The sequence below is a fragment of the Corapipo altera genome, unplaced genomic scaffold (genome assembly GCF_003945725.1).
Source record: "Corapipo altera isolate COAL_440 unplaced genomic scaffold, ASM394572v1 61411, whole genome shotgun sequence".
NCBI classification, from domain to species: Eukaryota; Metazoa; Chordata; class Aves; order Passeriformes; family Pipridae; genus Corapipo; species Corapipo altera.
Genome location: NW_020884875.1, coordinates 15,139,628 through 15,160,705, shown reverse-complemented (window position 1 = coordinate 15,160,705; position 21,078 = coordinate 15,139,628). Strand labels below are relative to the sequence as shown.

The 21,078-nt window shown below is 34.2% G+C and overlaps 1 protein-coding gene across 4 annotated transcripts in view; it reads left to right on the top strand.

Moving 5' to 3' along the window:
* The window catches only part of RFX3 (regulatory factor X3), a 106,659-nt gene that overhangs the window by 8,404 nt on the left and 77,177 nt on the right, over positions 1-21,078 (top strand). Inside the window, exon 1 of one of the 4 annotated variants that reach the window (XM_027634700.1) lies at positions 14,085-14,196. The exons of the other annotated variants lie outside the window; for them this stretch is intronic. The gene's annotated coding sequence lies outside the window, so the exon portion shown is untranslated. Of the gene's footprint in view, positions 1-14,084; positions 14,197-21,078 lie in introns of those variants that run through there. 4 annotated transcript variants of the gene reach the window in all.

Below are 21,078 nucleotides of genomic sequence, written 5' to 3'. Positions count from 1 at the left end.
CTGTTGTTTAAGTAGTTAGTAGTTAAACAGTATAACCTTATGAACTTGTGTGGTCTGGGATATCCAGATTTCAGTAGTGTATTATATCTAAAGTTGTTTGTGGAGTCAGATCCTACTAAGATTTAAATTTCAGGTATTAAAATTACCTGCCATGATCCTGATATGAGCCACTAAGTCAAGTTTCCTGTCTTTAACAGGAAGGTTAACAGGTTTGAAGGTGTTCAGTATCTTCTACTGCTTGTCCTTACTTTAGTATTTATTTCTTATTGAATCCTGAAGAAACTGACATTTCTTGATTTAAGGGAAAAGCTAGATGCAGGGTCATGACTTCAATGCAGTGACCAACTTTCTTGACCTAATGCAGACAGATTCTTCATGTGGCCTCAAATCACAAGTTGCAAGTTAATCACAAGCATATTTCAGGCAACCGAGATGAGGAGTTTTAGGATTACTTTGCAGGTGGAAGATTTCCTTTTAAGGGTTCCCACTGCTTGATTTCAAGTTGAAATACTAATATTTTCTAAAAGTATAACATTTTCTTCCCACATTTTATTATATGGGAAAAGATATAGTGTCCAAGGGAGGAAAACAGATCTATGTGGCAGATAGGAAAATGGAAGTTCTGTTTTGGTAATCTGTGATAGAGGAAGGGAGGTGTGTGTGTGGAAAGTTTTGATCAGAAATGCTGTAGTTCTTATCCCAGAGTCTGTAGTGTAGGAATGGCAGGCAGCATAACAAGGTTTGACCATTAAAAATGGCCAAGATGTAATTGGGTGTTAATAGTGGAGATTGAGATGTTGATTCATAATATGTTAGGTCCACTAATAAAAATTAGCTGTGTCATCTCCATAAAACAAGCTGCCTGGTCACAAATGTAACTTTGTTTTATAGCTGTGCTTCTGAACTCCCAGTGATCTGCTCTCATTGACTAATATTTATATTTTGTTTTTAAAAATATGTTCATTTCATATGAAGTGTTCCTGCCTTTCACATACTGATTCAAAAGCTTTTTATGTACTCTCATTACAACATTTAACCTGCTGGTATGGAAATGGTTCTGTTTAGTAAAGGAACAGAAGATGCTTAGGGTACTCAGTGCAGTATGGTGGGCAGTTTGTGGTTTATTTGTATTTGGCTCATTGGGCTTTTATTCTCTTGGAGAGTGAAAGAAATGTGGCAGATAATTTCCCAGGAATAACAATCATCTAGCAGGACGTTGTATGATAACCTAGGTGGTTCAGCCTTGTCAAATGGAGTTACACGTTTTAGGGCAGTAGGTAAAACTGGTGGTTTTCACATCCCTGACTGGTATGTCATTTCTGTATTGAGTATATTTTCTGGAATAGTCTGTTAACTGTCCTTCACAGGGTGTTAGAAAGCACATCTTTTCTTACAGCAAACATACACATTGTCTGTTATGAACACAGTAATTTTGTGCTACTTAGTGAAATCTAGAGCAAAAGCAGTCACTGAAAAAAAGACACTTTTAACCTACTTCTACAGTAATATACTGGCCAAAATGGAGAGGAGTACCAGTGCTGTGCAGCTCTCTAGGGCTTCACAGACCCATAACTGTTAGTCTGCAGACTACCGGCTGGGGACGGTGGCTGGGGCTACAGGCTGGATGAGACCTTGAACATACGCAGCAGTGTGCCTTGGCTGTAGGGAGGATCCAAAGTGTCTCTTGGGCTGTATGAACACGAGTATAGGCAGGAAATAGAGGGAAATGCTTATCCCATCTCTCTCTGCATTTATTAGGCAACATTTATGTCCACTTCTAATTTCGTGTTCACCCTCACTCTCCTGTGGCAGTGGGAACGATGTTGGTAAACTGGAGTAAGTTCAGCAGAGGCCCACTAAGACAGTCAGGAACTAGAGCACACAGGTCTCCAAAGAGGCACTGAAGGACCTGGGCTTGTTCAGTCTGGAGAAGAAAAATTTCAGGGATCCTAACAGCAGCCTTCCCTAATACCTAGTTCCCAAATATAAGGAGGTCATCAAGAAGATGGAGCGAGGCTTTTCACAGAAGTGCATCATTGAAGGATGAGAGACAATGTTTCTTAGTTGAAACACGAGACTGGAGTTAAGGAAAATACTTTTCCCCATGAGGACAACCCAGCAATGCGTTGAAGTTTTCCCATCTCTGCCTTTGGAGATTTTCCAGCTTTGATAGGATAAAGCCCTGAGGAGCTGGTCTGATGCCAAGTCTGAGTCTGCTTTGAAAAGTAAGTTGGACTTGGGAGCTCATGAAATCCGTATCAGCCCAAGCTATGCTATGGTTTTACTTGTGATTCTTGCTCTACAGTGGAAGTTCCTAGATTGGATCTAGTTTGTCTTCTTGTTGGCCAGTTCTGTTGCAACTGACTGCATTTGCAGTTTTTTTGTTGCAGCAAAAGAGAAAAATAAATGAAAAGAGGAAAAACTGTAAACACCATTTTTATTGGAAATTATTTAGACTTTTGAAATAAATTGGATAATTTCCTGTCTTTGGTGAAACAAATACAGGGGTTTTGGTGAAACATTCTGTATTTGGCTAACTGCCTGGTGATTTGTAAGTGGTGTTCAAGATATATAAAAGCCAGGAATCTGAAGAGGGGTTTCTTTGTTATGTCTAAAATATTTTCCTATAACACACCTATATCCCTGCTCATTTTGATAAGAATTGAATTGGGTCCAAAAAAGAATTTGGGAAGCAAGGATGATTGTTTTTGAGGCTCTATAAAGAGATGTTTGTTTAAAAAAAATGTTTGCTTTATCATATAGCTGCAAATATAAAATGAAAAATGGAGATCAAGAGCAAGGGTCTAAGGAGGTGCATATCGCAGTAGCTGCTATTGGTAAAGTCAGAAAAATAGTTTCATAATCAATACTTCTATTGATCAAAGTGGTTCTGTTTGGGGGTGTTTTGTTTGTTTTGGCTGAGGTTTGATCATGGTGTGTCATTCAGATATCAAAATCCATAGCAAAATTATTGTATCTCTTACTCTTGTTTAGCACTGCTTGAGGGATAAGCAAAAACATACGTATACATTACTAATTATGATATAGTTTTGATATTCAAGGCAGTATTAGAAAGTAATCCCTTTATATAAATTCAAATGTTTCATATTCGTTAATAAACTGAGTTGAATTGAATGATTAAGGCATGGATAAGCAAATAGATTGCTGAGACCTGAGTTTTTATTTTATTCATAATTTGCTAAAGTTACCTCTGTCAAATTTGAGATTTTAAGTGGACAAGGAATGCAGGATTTCCATAATGTTTCCAGGAATCTTTTCCAAGGAAAGTCCTTTTTCTGGTAGAACTAAATAAGTGAATGCACAGTGAAACTTTAAGTGTCCTAAAAGATCTAACACTATAACATGGTTAGTACCTTCTCCAAGTACCTCTGTCTGTGTCTTTTAGAATGTTCCTGTCAAGTCTCATCTGACTTTTACAAGTCAATGATTAAAATGAATGTTAAGAAATTAAAGTGCTATAAATCTTGCTGAGCAAAACAAAGAGCTACCATAAGGAAAACAAATGGAATAAATGTCAGCATATCTCAAAAATTATATAAATAGTACTCTGTGTTGGTGTTTCATGTCTCACAATTTAGATTTTTACGTTCCTATACTGTAAATGAGATAGCCAATGATATCTATTTGATGTTATTTTCCTGTTACTTAGCAATTATGGAAGACAATGCAATGGTATGTTACATAGTCATATGGCTTTATTTTAAGACTCAGAAATCAAATTCAGTTTCTGCTGTTCGTGAAATAAATCGTGAATAAATATTGTCACTGAATGTTCTTTATATTTGAATTGATTTTTTATTCTCTATCAGGGCAGTAGGTTGGAACCTAATAAAACAAATCTTACCAAGTAATTATAAAAATGAGTTACCATTACCTTTCATTAAGCCATTTTTGAAAGTAATATTACTTAAACTTCCTGAGCATGAAGCTTTTCGTCAGGTAGTATGAAAATTTGTTAGGAATGTCTTGTAACCTTAGAAGCCAACAAAGAAACAAACGTGCCCTGGATCCAGCTGTGCCATTCTTAATATTCCATTTGTATTGTAAGTACAATTACGGTAAACATTGAGATTTGCTAAGTATTTCCTATTGTACAGTACCAGCTTGATTAATGAAATTATTTTTTTTATAATTAATGGAGTTCCCCCCCCTTTTTTTTTTTATTCCCATTTCTATCTGCTGATGTTTTTCGTTATTCTTCACTGCATTTGGGTTTTACATGGTACTTTATATTTTTTCTATCTCAGTGGTTTTTCTTTGAGGGCAAAAGACCCCATGCTAGATAAACCTAGCTAATAAGAAATATTATGCATATATTCATTTTGCGATTTCGTATTTTCACATGCTTTCTGAAGTCAATCTTAGCTAAGAGCTTAGAGAGCGGTTTCTTTAAGAGAAGTGTACTGATAAGTAAGGAGGATTTAATAATTTTAGAATATTGTTTATAAATATATGCCTGTAAGCTAAAAATATAAGTTGAAGTGGTTTGTTCTAAATCACACATGAAACAAAAATAAAAATATTGATATCTATCCAAGAAGTATAAGCTGTGGCTTGTATCACTGTCTTTTAAAGTGGTCAGTACTGTTAGGTTGGAAAAGCAGAACAGAATGCCGTGTTTGGAACTGTCTTCTACTACAAGGTGAACAAAAAGCCAGGTGGTAGTTTTTCTGTATGTTTGGCTTACAGAATTTTTTTTTGTTTAATTTTGTGTGTATGGATTTGTATATATTTTGAATATAAAAATGCATTTAATCATTCCATGAGACATCAAAATCAACATTTTGATTTTGATATTTTCTTGAATAAATATGTGCTTGTGAAAGCCAGTGTATTGGAAAAAGTCACACAGAAAACCAAAGGAGGTTAAAATCAATATCTAAATAATGTTTTCAGGTGTAATAGTAAATTTCAAGCGTGTTTGGTAAAATAATTTTTGTAGAGTGAGGTTGTTTCTTTGTCATTTCTTCCAACATAATTTTTCGTGTATTTCCTGTAGGATTGCTGTTGCTGAATTTGCTCTTGAGAATAAATTTCTTACATAAAAAGAAAAGCAATAAATATAGTGAAATATTAGTCACGTCGTTACAGTTACTGTACTTTAAATCTATAGTTACTGTACTTCAAATATATGGATACAAAGCAAAGAAGCAGATTTCAAAGATACTTAAAATTCAGATGATGGGGCAGAGTGAAGGATGTCTTCAGGACATAAAGTGGTATTTTAAAATAAGGTGGATTTTACAAATGTGTTTCCAAATTTCCGAATGTTTCTAAATTTCTAAATATTTCTTTTTTTTCTTTCAAATTAAAGTATATGCCACTCTTTAAATCTTCATTTATGTTAGCAGTTTTTTCTTCCTTTGCAGTTTATGATTGTCCTTTTTTGCTGCCTTATTATATTATCATTGATGACAGTGATATCTGCTTGCATATATTTTGCGATTACAATTATATTTTACTATATATTTGATTATAGAATACTTTTTGCACTTGTTTTTAGTTATTAAGCTCTGCAGCTCAGTATCTACTGTTTTTTGGGTTTTCTTTCCTGTTCCATGTTGGATGCCTGGCTGACATGCGGTTTAATATTTAACAGTTTACCTGAGACTGTGAGGTGTGAGAAGGCTGCTAAATATCACACACTGCTAATATATACCCAGCTGGTTGTAGGGATAGCCTAAGGTACTGAGGTCTGCTTTCAGGGACTGCCTGATCTTTCTTTGCCAGCAGCCACTTTGCTTTCCTGTTTCCTAACGTCTTGCTTTCTCTCAGGGTTCTTCAGCCTGCTTCATGGCAGTGTATACAAAATTGAACCTTAAAAAATATATTCTGTGGAACATTATTTGATGCAATTGGAAAGAACTTGTTTGATGTAACTGGAAAGAACTCGTATTGAGAAATTCAGAATCTGTTTCTTTTACCAGCTACCTGAGAACAGGTAAATCCCCAGACTCTGGGGAAAATAGCCCCACATATTGAGAAGTGGAATGCTCCAAGGATATCTTAAAATGAGATCTTGAAGCGTTTGCAGTTTTTGGTGATGGGGTGCATTTGTTCTTGATGTTTCAGGGAACTCAGGGGAACAGTCGTACATGCATTTGATCTGGTGTAATTGTGGAGGTAATGAATCCTAAGAATCCTAAGAAGAATCCTAAGAACGGGATTCTAGAATTATGGGAAAAAAGTTACCTTCTTAAATCATCTTAGTAATGTGAAACAGTCTCCTAAAACCAAGGGAACATTCAGCTTTTTTAGCTTCCTCGAATGGCCAGTTCTGAGTTATCTTCTATGATAAAGGATGGAGGAATCCTAAGCGTGCCCTTAAGCTCATTATAGCCAGATTCTGGTCAAATTTCTTTTATTAAACTGTCAGTGAAGACAACAGAGTGTCTCACCAGATTGAAAAACATCAAGACCTTATTCTGTTTTGTGTAAAGAAAACACTTATGTCAAGTTTCATTTGCCTCAATGACATTAAAGCAAATGTCATACTTACAGAAGATAATTTAAGGAAAAATGGTAGATGAACATAGCTTTGGATCTACTGTCTCTGTCAAAATCTTTCTTGTCTCTATTAAGTTCTTGGACAATACCAAAGTACTTAACAAGCTCTAATGAAATTTTGGCTGTAAAACAGCTCAGATAATCAATACCTAGTTTTAATTATAAACCCGTAGGTAATTTATAGCATAACATACTGTATTGTTCTAGCTGTACCTCTAGCTATATCTAGCTGTTGTCCAAGCAGCCTGTCATCTTTGAGCTCACAACCACGAGGATAACTTAATATTGCAGTGATCTTTTCTTTATAGAATTATAAAAAGCAATCTAGCAATGGTGATTATACACAACAATTCTTTTTTTATGAGTTTGGCTGTAGAAGTCAATGGAAGGTGTTTGATTCTGGTACTTGGTTGTAGACCCTGCTAGATTAGCAGCTGTTAACTGTTCTAGGCTAAATCCCTCAATTACAGGGGATAAGGCAAGTCCTTTGTGGTTTGACTGTTACTCTAACACAGGTAGAAAGTTTAGTTTTGCTTCAGAAGAAAATTCTGCAACTTTTAAATTCTGGAGAAGCAGCAAAGTTCGAGTTAGAAGACTCTGAATTCATGAACGCATTTTGCTGATACTTGCTATTTTACCCACAGCGCTCTGAGATTTTTGTCTTCAGAACAGTGTTCATATTTTTCATTGTTTTCAAGTTTTCTCTAGAAAATATCAGCCACTAAGTAGTACAAAGCATTTTGGGAAGGATAAATCCTAGCATTTTGTTACCTGAGTACTGTAGTCCATTTTGTGGTGCTGGCTGTTAAGTCTGTTGTATCGCCAATCATTCTTAACATTTCCAATAACTTTTGGGAGAGTGTGTTTCTTTCTTAAATTAGTACTCTTAGGGAAACAGGTTTGGTTTGGGTCTTTTCTGGTATATCTGTCCACCTTATTCAAAAGAGGGTTAGAAGTTTCAGAAAAACAGATGCCAACAAAATAATCTGTTTGTAAGCAAAAATGGGTACTACCACTGAAGAAGAGGCAGTTGCAACTCATTTTGCACTCCCAGCATCCTGGAGAGTCAGTCAGTCCGTGCTAGTTTGTTGTAGTATGGATCCATTTAAAGGACCAAGCTGGAAGAAATGCAGCTTTCTTAATTCTGGTGCTGTAGAACAACTTGTTCTTTGGTGCAGACTGGAACAGCCTCAGATTATTAGAATGAAAAGCCACAGTAATCAGCTCTTTTGTGGGTTATTTCTTAGCCATTCTCCAGCAGATTTGCAAAAGTATTGCTGAAAGAAATGAATCTGCAGAGATCTACATAGGTGTCTAATATCAATTGCATAATGTGTAACAGTGACAAAGGCACAAAAAGGGAGAACTCAGTTTGACTGCAAATCTTGGAACCAGCTTACAGGCTTATTGGACATCTTTTGATATAGAGTATAAATATCAAGTATTATTCTGCCGTTTTAAAGTTAATTTTAGGCCTTTCTTTTTCCCCCAAAGTCTCACTCAGTGATCTAGAATATGAAACTTAGTGTATCGATCTGTCAAAAGTTTATTATAAAATAACTTTGCAGAGCACGTGAGCAATTCCATTATACTACCTTGTAAGTATATGAAAGTTAAACTTTGAGGTGTTTGGAGTTTACAGACTCTTAACTTTCCTAACCTAAATGAGAGATTAGGGGAAATGTTGTTTGCTTTACTGTAGGATGCCGTATAAGTCAGATATATTGCTTCTGTGTAATTTTTTCTGGTTTTGTTTGTTTACAGTGTTCAGATCTGTTATTGTGACTTTTTTTAAGCATATGCCTGGAATTGGGGGTTGATTGAGGAGAGTGTTAATCTATTTAAATAAACTATTTAGAGCCATAGGAGACCTGTGGTGTTTTCAAGGCTTCTCAGACTGAAAGCGCTGCATAACCCTTTTAGGTTGCATAGCAACAGGCTCCTAGCAACAATAATAGATTGAATTTCCAATAGTGACCGGGCCGGATGTAATAATAAAGCAAGAGTACAAACAGTTGTCATGGTTTTCTTTTCATAATAAACTAGTGTTGAATTTAGGGAGATTCTGTTTCTCAAAGTGGCGAACCTCTTTGCAAAATGAAGGTAATTTTGAAAATTGTGGTACTGAAACCCTGACAAAGCTGTTTAGAATTAATGACTTCAAAGTCTAGTAGTTTCAAACATCGGAGAAAACAAAGAAACACTGAATGAGTTGTTAAGGAAAAGGGGTATTAGTAACCACTCTAAATTGCTTTAAAATCTCAACTTCTTTTATAAATTGATCTGTACTGGACCTTCACAGAAGTCCTTAGCTATGCAGGTATATGTATTGTTTAGAAAAGTTTGGAAATATCTTGTGAAGATATTGTAAAAAGAGTAATGAATAAAACTGAGTAACTGCCAGACAAGTTTATTTTATGTCAGTAATCTATTAGTATTTCGTATTTTCAAGACCTGTTATATGTTTGGTAAGCAGATGACTTGGGATCAGAGACAGAAATTATCTTACAAAATAGTAATAGTTGTGATTTTGGATGGTTACATTTCAGTTTTTGACCTGGCTAACAGCTGAAAATTAAAACACTGAAAACACTGGTTGTTGAATAAAGATGTAGATTGACACTAGATAAACACTCCTCTTCAGTTCCTGTGTCTGCTTTTGGAATGTTATTGAATTGTCACTATAGTAAAGCCCAAGTTAGTTATTTGTGACTTGTGATATTCCGTTAAGATGACACCATTTTTTTTTTCTGAATAGAGGAAAGCTGTTCTAAGAATACAAAAGGTATGTCTTTATATACTGATAAAAGGGACAACCCTTAAGGGCTACACAGTATAGAAGAAAAAAAATGTAAAGAATTAGATGTTACAGACTTGAGAAGTTTCACTGGATTTTGACATTTCAGTATGTTCAGATAATAATCAGTAATGTTTTGTCACAGGAATTTAAAAAACTTATTTCTGAAAAAAGCTTTTCTTTTAAGTGGACCTCGCTCTTTGGTCTACTTGTGTAGGCAGTATTTTCCATCTTACCTGTTTTCATAGAATCACAGAATTTTAAGAGTTTGGAAGGGACCTTAAAGGTCATCTAGTCCAACCCCCTGCTGTGGGAAGGGACACCTCCTATTAGACCAGATTGCTCAGGGCCTTATCGGCCTGGCCTTGAACACTTCCAGGGACAGGGCAGCCACAACCTCTCTGGGCAACCTGTTCCAGTGTCCCACCACCCTCACCCTAAAGAGTTTCTTCCTCATTTAACACTAGAATTCTTACTGAAAAGCATATTACTATGGTGACAGAGAGCTATTTTGGAAATATTCAATAGAACAAGGTGCTTTTAAGGGATTGTTTTTGAAAATTGAGTTCTGTAATTTGAATTTAAGTGCTGGTCTGAGCAACATTCTGAATTCTTATCATGTTTGTAATGAAAACTTAACTTGTAATTTAAAACTTAAAAATTATTTTGAAGTGTGATCTAGTTTGAGTATATCTACTGAAAAATGTTTGACTAGCATTTGTGGATTGCTGACTAATTTTGTGCACTACAGGAGGTATTTATTCAGTAAGGTAGCTACTTCTGCCCCAGCTGGAGAGCTAGGAGAGTTTGAAAAATTTAGGAAAATTAGAATTTTATAACCTAGAAAAAGTTTAAAATCTGATAGAGAAATAATAGGTAATGTATAGAAAGAAGAAATTTAAAAATACAGCAACATACCTTTTACAGTGTTCAATTAATAGATGATAACTTTTAAAGGTGTTTTTACTGAGAGGTGTTTTATATGGTACAGTTGTGATATTTTCAGAGTTGTTGAAAATGTTTTAACCTTACATAAGAAATAGTATCCAGTGTTTATTAAGGCAAATACATATTCCTAAATCACGTAGATTACATTCAGAATTTCTGTAAGGATGTAATTTACTTTCCAGAACTGCAGTCATTAACTTTGTTCAGCTCCCTCTGCCTCTTCTCCCACATAGCTGGATTTCTGTATGTTGCATTGGTGCTTGTTTTTATTTCTAAACCAGAGATATTCCTTAGAATAGTTACTTTCTAATGTTGTTCTTACTGGGCAAACTGGAATACCTGGCTTTGCAGCTTAATGCTTCTATTTCATCCAGACCTAACCTATTGGACTGCATGTTTAATGACTTAAAAAACAAAAAAAATCCCCATTCTCATTCAAACCAGAAAAGCAGAGATTAGGTATTTGGACTGTACCAAATATGATGGTAATGAGTGTTTCTTTGCTTCCTGTGTTTTTGATAGAGTTCAAGTGAAACTTACATCTGAAAGGATACTTTGCATTTCTTAGAACTTTACCAATTTTGTAAGAGAAAAAAATTGTCTAGGATAGTAACTAAAAACTGAGAGGTCAGAAAAACGATTGTGGATTGTTATAGCATGTAACATTGGAAAATGTTCAGGAATGAGGAACAAGACAGGAAGGTGAGCAAAAGTGAAAATAAAATAGACTTATTCCTGATTTTATTTACTTATTTTTAACTATAAGAATATGTAAGTTTAGGAAATTCATTGAAGTGTTTGGAAATGTAAGAAAAAGGCTAGGAAGGAAGTAGGTCATTGAAAATTAAAGGACAATAGAAAACAAGAAGTTTGACAAAAATTCTGTATAGTCTATTTGCCTGTATCTCTATCCATCCTACTGAATGGCCAAGCAGCATAATGTGTTGTGGCATCACTTTAAGTGTTTACTCATAATTTTTTTTTAATTATTGCTGTTGATACATAAATTTGTTTCCAGCATTTTCCATTTCATGTAAACACATTCTATTCTTGTACTGATTTAGTTGTAAGAACAGTTACAGTACAATTTTGTGTAAGAAGTTGAAACAATTTTTTTTAATTTAATATCCGTAAATTGAAAAGCAAAGTTTGAAATAATTGACCAGATATCAATTCTGAAACAAACATTTCATCTGCCTCTGGTTTTTTTTGGTAGTAGTGTCTTCCTTTTTTCAATACACCAGCCATGACTAAAATAACAAATACAAACGGTAATGTTAGTTTATGTAGTGTTAATGAAATGCTGTATAAAATTACAAGATGTTTAAAAATACAAAGGTTTTTTAATGAGTAAAGAAAGAGGTTTAAATAACGAATACTGTTTTAGCATTAAATGTAATTGTTGTGTGAATGACTTCAAGATCTAATTAAGTTTTGGGGACCTAATTGCTATTTATATGCTACTGGATCATGATATTCTTCTTGAATGAGTTTACAGTATTCTTGAATGTACAGTATTCACTGTTTGATCATATACTGTTATTTACGGCACATTTATCTGCCAAGAAGAGTGAAGAATGTCAGTGAGAGGTTTTTCTGCTTAATTAAAAACTGAAGACCCAACCTAATAGATCTACATCATATAAATGTAGGATTTAATCAGACACAAGTATAAAATGCTGTTTGTGCATTGGAGCTATATTTGTGTACTCAGTATCTCTATTCTTGATACGCCCTTGAAGATTTTAAAGTGACTTGTATGGGAAAGGTAGGTGTGGGAATCCACAATTGTTGTGAATCAACCCTGCTTTTATTTAGAGAGGACCGCCTTTGATGGTGAAATTTTGAAGAGGTAGATAGAATTTTCAGGTTGTGAGATTTATGTCCAGATTTATATTTTTGGAAAGTAATTCTTCAGAATGTTCATTTTATTGCAAGGGTTTCGTTATTGGAAAATTCTGAATTGCCTAAGCTTTATATATTTGCTTTAGTATTTTCCTATATTTCTGGCAATTGGGAAGCTAAGATTTCTGTAGGATTCAGAGATTAAAAATATTCTTTTGCCATTTTGCTTCCAAATGCATTTTATACTGTAATAACTATAAGATTATCTAAATAGTATTGCTAAATATTTCATATATCCTTACATTCATACTTTCATGTACTAATTCTTTGTGTTTCATTTTTTTTCATGTTTGTAATAGAATTTTTGACTATTCTGAAAAAGGAGGCCGTGATCATACAATGTTAAATGTAACTCTTGGGGCTACCTATTTTCTATTAGTTTATTGACAAGAAAGCTGTCATTAAGGAGTTCTCTTTTAAGAATTTTCCAGATACAGTACATGAATTGCTGTCTCTCATGATTTGATTTTTGAAGCATACTAGAACAAAAAGTCCTATGTTTGGAACTTGGGTAATTTCTAGGTCTTTCTAGAACTGCAGTATTTTCTATTACTGTCATTGAAGGTGCTGACCTATAAAGTAAACCTTACTTTAATTTTCTCTTTGACCAAGCCAAAATCAGTTAGTAATACAAAGTTATTGATGCCTTAAGATAATCTGCTATTCAGTTCTTATGCGGATATGAGAATAGAAGTGATACCACCTTACAGTTATTTACATCATTGAAATAAAAAAGATTGTCTCTAATCATTAGATAAATAATATTGCAATTCATTGAAATGTCAGTAACTAGGCCTATTTTTTTCCTTTTCTATAGAAGACAGTCTCTCTTGAAGGTTGTTTTGACATGACAAATGTGACATAAAAATTAGTGTAGTTCCTTGGAATAATTAATTGACATGCCAGTGCTCTTATAAAATAAAGTGGTGAACATAGGATGTATCTAGTGTTATTATTTCAAAATAATTTATAACTGCAATAGTGCTCAGTATAAAAAAATAATGTTGTAGGTTCAGACATAGGTAATCCTTTTAAACAATTTGACTTTCTTAATATGTTTGAGATTATTTTATCGAAATTTATTAACCTGTCAATTGGGCCATGTGTTTGAGTTTGCACAGTTCCACTCCCTGAAAAAAAAATAGTTCCAGTACTAATTCAGCTTTCTTTGATATTGCTGTTTTTAATGTCTGAAGTGAAACCATTGTAGTATTGAAAAAATGTCTTTTACCAGGTAATGATACCTTAAATGTTTAGTGTTTGGCTCCCAAATTATGCCATTAGTCACTTCTGGCTGCACGATACCATTCTTTCCTGCATTTTCCACTTTCATTCTGTATTTCTTCTTCAGTATGTGAGACAGATGTGAAATGGGTAAAACAAGTAGTTTAATTTTGAGTTGAATAAGCAAAATATCATTCAAACTGAAGCTGTATGACTAAAACAATTGTGATGTCACAGTCTTGCATACGTTACAGTGAGTTTAATCAGAAGGGCAGCAGATCATTATAAAAAAATTGCTTTTAACACTTTCTTCAGGGATTATTTAAATACAGAAATATGTGGAAAGGAGGATAGAGAACGAAATGTCCAGACATTAATTGAAGATGAGTTCTCCAGGTGCAATCTGGGGCAGATCTGATGGAAAAGGACATGTTGAAGGCTGAGGTACCCAATGCATTCTTCACCTTGCTCTTTATTGGCAAGATCTGCCTTCAGGAGTTGCAGATACCAATGGAAAAGCTTGGATGATGGAAGGCTTGCTCTCTGTGGAGGTCATAGTTATGACTATTTAAACAAACAGGACATGCAAAAATCCATTTGTTCTGGTAAAAGAGGAATGCTGATGGAGCTAGCTGATGTCACTGGGAGGTCACTCTTGCTTACGTTTAAAAGGTCGTGGTGGTCAGGGGAGGTTCCCGAGGACTGCATGAAAACACAGGTCTCCTGTCTTCAATGGAAGATCAAGGAAACCAAAGACAGAGCATCCTCACCTTAATCACAGAGAAGCTGATGGAGTAAGTAATCCTGGAAACAATTTCCAAACTGTATAAAGGAAAAGAAGGTCACTAGGAAGTAACCGTAGCTGAGCAATAGCTGTATCTGATAAGCCTCCTACATGGGATTACTGACTTGGTGGGTTAGGAGAGAGCAGGGAACCTTCTTTGTTTACATTTTAGCAAGGCTTTTGATGCTGTCACACGACATCCTCATAGACAAACTGCTGAAGTATGAGTTAGGTAAGTGGACACTGAGGAGGACTGAAAACTGGCTGAACAGCTACGCTCACAGGGTTGTGGTCAGTGTCACAAAGGCCAGCTTTGAAGACGGTTACCAATAGTGTGCTACAGGGATTGATACTTAGATGTATAATGTCAAACAACTGCAGTTGGTGTAAAACACTAATATACCATTTTGTCAGCAGCTTCAGGTTGATGAATTCACAAAACATGCAATGTGAGGCTGGGAATGTATGTTTTAGCTGCATTTTTGATCCGTGCTTCTGTTTGTAGTCAATTACCACAGAAAAATAATTGTTTTCTCATTAAATAATGATATCTTTTTCCACATATCTTAACTTCATTTTATTAAACCTTTTCATTCCTAATTGATAGATATCTATCTAGTGTTCACTTTTGTTTAGGATCATATTTCCTTTTTTGGTACCATACTGACTAAAGAGAGGCACTAGCATTAGATTGTTGAGCTATTCAGTTACCAGTTTCAGAAAATTCGTTCTGAATGCAACATTATATGATTTAGTTAAAATGCTTTCAGCAATGTTTTGCTATTTGGTTCTGGTTTATTAAAGATACTTTGTGACAGTTTAGACTCCGCTAGTAACAGACTAATTTAAGGAAGTAAATAAAGCAATAGAATTGTCCACGGTGGGTTGGATTTCATTAATTTAGCCAGTTAAATAGCTTAATCAACTTAAAAACCTATTCAATTAAATCTGAACTGAATGCCAGAGCATAGTGATAGTCTAGATACTAAAGTAAGTTGCATAGAACAATTCCTTGGTTTTCATTTATGCTGTTTTGATGGAAAAGATCACTTGTCAACATACTTGTGGCTTTGTTATTGCATAACTTAACAGTGATCTACTGTTTAGCAGTGAGCCTATTCCTCATGCTGATCTGCTTTTAAATGGGAAATCTATATTTTGCAGGTTATACAGTTGCTATTACTGTCTTTTTTTCGTGTGGGAATATTTGAATTTAAATTATGAGGTACATGGGAATTGATTTATTGGCCATAAACATTAACCAGATCATATTTCAATAGGAAATATCTGTCAGGACTCAATTGTTAACAGTTTCAATCTTACAAATCTGAGAATAATCTACTTCGTGCTGTATACTGCCATGGATCTTAGTGGATAGGACATGTCAGTCCTCAGATGTGTGGGAGACAGAAAAATACAGTTGCCTCAATTTTGAAGATGGGAAGGTTGAAACTCAGGCAAAGAGACATATCAAAGATCATGAAAAAGAATATGGGAAAGCAGGATACTGAATTTAAACATTCCCAACTCTTAGTCAAGGATCTTTACTGCATGAACCAGGACTCCTGAGAAGTCTAGAAGTTACACAGAGAATGAAATGTATAGGGCATATACTGAGAATTCTTTTTCTATCCTTAAGTTGGTGAAATACTTATAACATGCAAACCTCTAAATGGATATATGGAGATAGATGTTCATTGGTGCGTATATTATTAGAGTCTAGAGCTGAAGGGACTCACTTCTACTGCTAGATCTGAATTCAGATGAATATAATCTCATGTATCAACCATTTGAGGGTTGAATTCTAAACATTATAAAAAGCAGGGAGAAAGGCAAAGGGATTAGAGTTTCATTATAAACAAATTGGTTAACATCATCTGAGATATGTATTTTTATCATGTTGCACAGTGCACCCCTTCTGTAATGATCTTGCAGTTGTCTAAATCAGCAAATCTACCGAAATGGCATAATAGGCCACACAGTTTGTCCTAAAATGAAGTTAGTAAGCAGCCAAAGTAGAGCTTCTATGGACTAGAACTTCCAGGATTAACTGCAGCTTAGCAACATTCTTAGTGTATTTAGGTCTGTGTAATTCACATGTTCATAATTAAATTTCAGAAACTAATTAAGGAAATTTTTGAAGTTTATGTTTAGCCATGATTATAACATAATAGAGCTACATTGGCTTATCAGTTTGTCTTTAGTGATACTGTTGGAATTAACATCTTCATTAACTGAATTTTAAGAAGGAAGTTTCATATGCTCAGTCACTGTAGGGGAACGTTTAATGTAGTTCTACTTGATGATCAGATAACTGATTTATCAATGTGGTCTAGTTTTACTTGATGATCAGATAACTGATTTATCAGTGTGGTCTAGTTGGAGAAAGATAACTACTCAAAGCATTTAAAATGGCATATGGGTAAGAAAGAACATAACAGTGATTATATTTTAAATTAATCTTCCATCATGTTTCATTAATTTCAGATGTTTCTTGTTTTAAAGAAATTTCTACATACTACCACAAGAAAAATCAAAAATAGTCAAAGTAAAAAAAAAATATTTTTCATGTATAGGTATCAATCTATCACAGTTGGTAATTGTGAGAAGGTGGGAAAAAAAATGAGATGTTTGACAGATTTCATACAGGCATACATTTGAAGTTAAAAACTACTAAGTGTGTGTAGTATTTCTAGTAGGTGCTTATCATAAAAATAAAGATTGGTGTATTGGCCTGTTCTCAAACATCTTTCCACTAGCTTATTGTATTTTTGTGCACTTCATGTTTATGGTTTCAGGGAGCTTAAAGACTTCTTTTGAACTTTAATGCCATTAACTGTTTAGGGATGGTTGTGTGAATAACTGTTTGGCTTTCTTTTTGCTGCTTCTGTAGTTATATAATTTAGATACCATGGCAATAGTGGTGATGGCCATTTTAGTTAGGAAGTGTTAAATTATGTGTTTGTTTGGGTTTTTTTTCTTTGCCTTTGCTTGAAAACATTTAGACCTTAGTCCTATTTATTTTTTCTAGACTGAACTGGAATAGCACTATACTAATGCTGAACTAGAACTAAAACTAGACAGCATTCACTGTAATGAAGATTTATCAGAAACCCTGGAGTATATAAACACGTGTTTTTACTTTAAGGATAAGACAGAACAGACTTATGGAAAGAGTTGTGCTTACTAAATAACATCTCTAGATACTAGTTCTTCTAGAAACAGTATAGGAAATACTCTGAAATTCTGTGGTTATGACATTATAATATACTGCTTACCTGGTTTTCCACACTTTTAATGAATGTGTAAGGAAACCAGACGAATAAACTGAAACCTTACCTTACCTCAATCCTTTATCCATAACCTTTTTTTTTTTTTGGTGTGTGTGAGGCTATTAGTTGAAGTGCTACTGAAGCTAGATACTTTTCTTCAAATGTGATTTAGGAATTTTTCTTGGATTTGTGTATGTGTGTGTCTTTTCTGCCACCCTGTGGGCCAATTTTTTTTTTTTCCTCTAGATTGAATTCTTCCTCTACTTCCTGGAGAAGAACAGTTATATTTTTTCTTACATGGATTTTTCTGCAGTTGTTTTCTAGTAATTTTTGTTTTTAAAGCTGAAGTTGAATAAAACAACTCCTAGTGTTATAAATCTGGCATAAAGTGTCCTGAGAAACTGATAATATTAATTTCTATGACCTTATCATTATCCTTTTTTTTCCCCTGAATTTTTGTAAGCAGATCAACAAGGGAAAGACATAACTTGTAATTACTGTTCTTATTATATACACTTCAAGATAGCAGAATTATGTGGTTCAGTTAATTTATAAAAATAATGTTACTTTAACTTCATGAAAAGCAAATCAAGGAGGTATGCAAGTCTTAGCAGAAGAATATGCAGACATAATAGAGGAATGAATTTTGACTTCTGACTGTAAATACTCTAGTCATAAAATTCTTGGATAAAAGAACAACTTGGTTTGCTTATACTGTTTGCCTCCCTTTCATCCCCTGTAGAATTAAACATTTTAGTTGTGTTCCTCTTGATGCCTGTGAAGACCACAGGTTCTAACAGGAATTAATCCTGTCAGTTTATGTATGTATGTATGTAATTTAAGTATGTGTGTCATTTTAGAAGGTGAAAAAACGCGGGGGTTTATTTTGAGCCATCTGTTCTGGAATCATGTTACTGTCCTGCAAAAGCATTGAAATTTTATTTCTGTATATGTTCCAGTGGGTCTCAACTCTCTTGTGTTTGCGTTTGGTGAAAGTTAACCTGCTCTCTATCTGCTGATATAAACTAATCTGCTATGCATTTAATAATCATCTAGTTGTTAATTTCTATCCCTCCTCATAATTTTTTTCATCTAGAGACATCAAGATTTTAATTAACATTTTCCTGTTATGGATTTCAGAAGTTTAAAAATTCTTCGCATGGTAGTTGTTTAAAATAACTTTGAATCTCTATGCCATTGCAAGGACAGTTCATTGTGATCTCAAAGTGTGAGGTTTCAGGACTGTGTTGCTGATAAACTGGCTGGAAAAAAGTATAGAAATAAATCGTGAATATTTTAGCACAAAGATGTCAGGCAAAAGACCTTTAGTGAACATTCCTTGACTGTGGTAAGAATGTGCCAGAATGGGTTATTTTCAAGATGGAATTGTTTCAAGATGGAATTTTTTGTTTGTGCCACGTTTGCCAACATCTGAAATAATATGAAAGTATCAATGTCTGGAATTTGTAAGTATTCTAGCAACATGTTTTTTTGTCAGCTAACTTAGTAGCACGTGCTGTCAGTTTAAGAACAAAGGTTTAAAAGTGACCAAGAGTTTCACTTTTCAAATTGACAATGTGGTCTGTTCATTTGTTATCCTCCACTTGGACAACTTTATGTATGGATAGTCGACTATTTACAGCAGTTTGTAAAGGAAAATCTTGGTGAAAAATCAAGTTTTGGGCAGAGAAATCAATGAGTTTGTGGAAGTAGATATGAAAGAAGGCGAGGCCAATTGGTCAGACTTTGAATACAGCATGGAGGATTGAGAAAGGACGTTGTGATAAGTACATGCTAAGATGTAGGTGTGAAAGACGTTCTGTATAAGAGTAGGGAAGGAAAAGTTTGATAACTGCTGTAGCATAAATGAATTTCTACAAAGGATAGTAATTTTTAGTTTTTGACTAATGTAGTAAAAAATAAGTAAGATTTCCTGAAAGCTGTAGATGCAGTGACTTCTCTCCTTTAACCAGTTAGAAAAGTGAGGACAGAAACTAACTACACTCTCCATCCTTTTCTCTCTGTCCGTCCACCACCCCCTCCTCCTTCCTCTTCCTTTCCTTTCTGCCCCTTTCTGCTTTTTTCCTTTTCTTATGGTTTTCCAGACAAAAAAGTGATAGAAGAAGACAGTAAGAGAAGACAGTTTAAAAGCTCACACATTGGGTGAACATCCTTAAAATTTTGTAAAGGAAGTGTTCTGCGTAATTTCATACTTTAACAAGGCTTTAAGTTTCTCTTTGAAGTCTGAAATTAAATAAAAATTGCAGTATTTTCCAATTTTTTTTGTGAAATACTTGATCCTTCTAGTCTAAAAATTGAACAGGGCTACATAAAGTTTAAATTTGCAACAACTCTTGCCATGATTTCTAAATTTTTTATACATAGAGATTCTTTACAACTATTAAAATTCGAGATAATGAAAAAATGAATATTTTTATTTCATATGGCTTATGAATCTTTAAAATAAAACAAGGAATTGTTTATAAAAAAAAAAGGAAATTATTCTAGCTTTTATACCTGATGTGCTTTTTGTTCACTCTCCCTTAGGGACTTACTGTTTTATAAAAACATCCTGCTTTGCAGAAAAGCGACGGGGCAGAGGGGAATGGATTTTAAATGTGAAAAATATTTTAGCTTGTCCAAAGCTTATGTTGACATAACAAGTCTAGGGTCTTCGTGGTTGACATCTGCAGATTATTAGCTTTCTCTTCCTTAACAAACAAAGCAAATGGAGTTGCAAGGCACTCGTTACCTTTTCTGTCACCCTAATAATAATTTATGTATTTAACTTACGCAAGTTCTTAAATTGTTTTTAGTGCTAAGCTGCCTATATTACATGTAATGGGAGTGACAGGTAAAAGCTGCAAAACATTTGTGTTGCAAGAGAAAGCATGATTGACGGCTACGTTCCTCCCTACAAAAAAACCCGCTGTGTGGCAATGTGTTCTAAATGTTTAAAGCTTAACATTTCAAGTTTCAGAAGTTAACTTCAAAAATTGATTATTACTTTGGTTGCTTTTAGTATGGAAACAATAATTGTTGAAATATTATTATGAAAATTAGGTTTGGGATTTTTTTTTTTAAATTTGTCGGCAGTATCAGTAATGGAAATTACAGAGAAAAGAGCATGTATTTTATCTGAAATAATATTTTTACCCCATTTGAAGTAGACCAAATAACAATGCCAAAACTAATCCAAATAAGCATAGTAGAAGAAACAAGAAAATTAATTGATATATTAAGAACTGTTGTTTTGAAAGAAAATAATTTAGGACTTGCAGTTTTATTTTGTGAGAGATGGTTATGATTTACATTGATATATTTTCATAAATTGTAGGCTTAGCTCTAGTAACTGTTATGTCTACTGAAGATGAAAAAAGATTATGAAATAAGACTGTTAGTCTAGAAACTTGCAGTTTGTGTTGCTTATTCTGTATGTGTTGTCCAGGACAAATTGTTTAGGCCTACATATCTAAAGCCATTTAGAAATCTTAATTCCTCTTAGCTGATCCTTAATCAGAGTTTTTAAGTATTAGGGTTTTTTTGGTTGTGGGGTTTTTTTCTTTTTTTTCTCAAAAATTTGGGTTTTCTGAGTGTGTCAGTACATACTGTGGTTTAGC